The following is a 2808-nucleotide window of genomic DNA, read 5'->3' as shown; positions in this document are numbered from 1 at the left end:
GGGAGTGGAAACGGTACTGGTTAATTGTGACTATCAATCTAATTGGAATAAGAACTATCAAGGGGCCAGGCGATGGTGGCACACACCTTTAATCCCAGCACTCGGGAGGCAGAGGCAGGAGGATTTCTGAGTTCGAGGCCAGCCTGGTCTACAAAGTGAGTTCCAGGACAGCCAGGGCTATACAGAGAAACCACGTCTCGAAAAACCAAAAAAAAAAAAAGAACTATCAAGGGGTCAGGCATGGTGGTGCCCAGACGTAGGTGAATCTTTGTGATTTTGAGGCTGGCCTGCTCTACATAGTTCAAGGGTAGTGAAGGCTATATAGTGAGATCCTATCTTAAAACCAACAATGATAAGGAGAATAAACGTTAAGAAGAAAGTTTGATTCAGGTGTCACCTCATCTACAGAGTTTGCTCCTCCTTCTGTGACTCATAATAGCACCCATACTTGCCACCAGTCCTCCTGAACTTTCCTGAGCACCTGCTGTCTGCTAGGTACCAGCTGGGTCCCAGAGGTACAGAGGGTTAGGATGACTGACCTTAGAATCTGAAACACATCTCTAACATTGCATTGAACCGGGTACCAAGTTCAGTGGTGGTGTCAGGCAAGTGGTAAGTGGGAGTTGTGTATGGAATCTGCTGCTTAACAGCAATGGCAGAGAAAAAGCACAGTTGCCAGCTGCAGGAGCCAACAGACTGATGGAGGAGGCTGGGAATGTGGCTGAGTAGGGAGAGCAATTGCCTAGCAAGCAGGAACCCCAGCACCAGACAGTGAAGGCACATTCCTACAGTCCCAGCACTTGGGATGCAGAGTCAGGGGGATCAGGAGTTCATGGTTGAGGCTCAAGAGACAGCTTTGAGTTTAAGAGCATCAGCTGCTCTTCCAGAGGACCTGAGTCCGATTCCCAGCACTGACATGTCAGCTCACAATCGCTTGTAACTCCAGTCCTCTCTTCTTGGGTACCAGACACACATATATACAGGTGAAGCACCCATATACATAGGATGGTAAAATAAAATGAACAAATGAAAGAGTCAAAGGTCATCCATAGTTTCATAATGCATTTGAGGGCAACCTCAGTTATACGAAACCCTATCTCCAAAACACAGGTGTACATGTGGGCAACGGGAAATGGCAAAGATGGTGGAAGGTTTCAGTGGGGTGCCCAGGCCAGCCATGTGGGATGAGAGAAGGCAGCTTCTATCTCAGCTGGGATCTGAATTAAGAGGAGACAAGAGGGTTTCAGTACAAAATCCAGAATTTAGGAAGAGGTCAGGGTTGCAGGCGTAAGGAAGTCAGGGGACGCTCACCTGATATGATGACTCTCCTTCCCCACTGTAACCCCAGGTAGGTTAGGAGAGGGTCCTGTCACTCAACACACACACACACACACACACACACACACACACACACACACCCTTCCCTCTTTTATTCCTGGGACAAGGCAACAAAGAGTGGGAGAATGAATGGGTGCACAGGTGTTTGAAGGAGCAGCTGCATTAGAGGAAAGGGAGGAAGAAAAGTCAGGTGTGCTGGCTTACCTTGAAGTCCCCGCACTTAAGATGTAGAGGCAGGAAGATCAGAGGTTCAAGGCCAGTCTGAGCTCTGAAGCAAACTTGGGGCCATCTTGGACTACATGAGACCTATTGTCAAGAAAAAAGAAGGAGATCCAGCAGGCAGGTAGAAGGGACAACCAGAGACACTCCAGACATGGGGGAGATCAGGGATTAATGTCCCTGTCCATGAAGTCAGAGAGAATGGGAATGAAGGTGGGCTTCTCCAACCGTAGGGTAATGGTCAGAATGGGAGGATGGTGGTCAGAGAAGAGGGGAAGAAGCCCTTCCTTTGTGAGGCCTTGTGGCCCTCTCATTTAACCCTTACCAGCTCCCTTGGAAGAAGAGGGTTGCTTGTAGTGTGCCTTGGGAACAATGATCAGATATTGGGCCTTTTCAGGTGGCTTGGGTGGGGGAGGGGTTGCTTGGATGACTTGTAGTAGGCCTGGGGAGATAGCTTACAGGCAAATCAATGTGCCCTGCCTTCAGTCCTCAACACTACAAAAAACCAAAAGCAAGATGAGTCCCGAAGTGTGAGAGAGGGTGGGTTGAGGATAACAGAAAGGATATGGAGATTAGATCAGTAAAGAAAGACCTGACCACGCCAGTGACTTCAGGAGAGGCCAGAGGAAAAGCAGCCCACAGGAAGGTCTTTCTGTTGGACTCCTGCCTCGTCCTCCAAAAGTTCACTCAGATGTCTTCTCACCCACCCACCCCAGCTCCCTCTCCCAGCAGCCTGGTCTCCAGAGTGTTAGCAACACATCAGCAACACATTTTCTGACCTCCAGATAAAGAGCCGACTTCAGATTCATCAATTTTCTTACATTCTGTTGGTGGATTTATACAACATAAAAAGAAAGTCTTACTAGCCAGGTGATGGTAGCATACACCTTTGATTCCAGCTTGGGAGGCAAGTGCCAGGGCTACACAGAAAAACCCTGTGTTGAAAAATAAACAAAAGGCTGGAGAAATGGCTCAGCAGTTAAGAGCACTGGCTGCTCTTCCAAAGGTCATGAGTTCAATTCCCAGCAACCACACAGTGGATCACAACCATCTGTAACTGGATCTAATGCCCTCTTCTGGTGTGTCTGAAGACAGCAATAGTGCACTCATATACATGAAATAAATATTTTATTTATTTATTTATTTATTTAATGTAAGTAGCTGTCTTAGTCAGGGTTTCTATTCCTGCACAAACATCATGACCAAGAAGCAAGTTGGGGAGGAAAGGGTTTATTCGGCTTACATTTCCAT

The sequence above is a fragment of the Mus pahari genome, chromosome 1 (assembly GCF_900095145.1).
Source record: "Mus pahari chromosome 1, PAHARI_EIJ_v1.1, whole genome shotgun sequence".
Lineage (NCBI taxonomy): Eukaryota > Metazoa > Chordata > Mammalia > Rodentia > Muridae > Mus > Mus pahari.
This window is presented reverse-complemented; position numbering follows the sequence as displayed.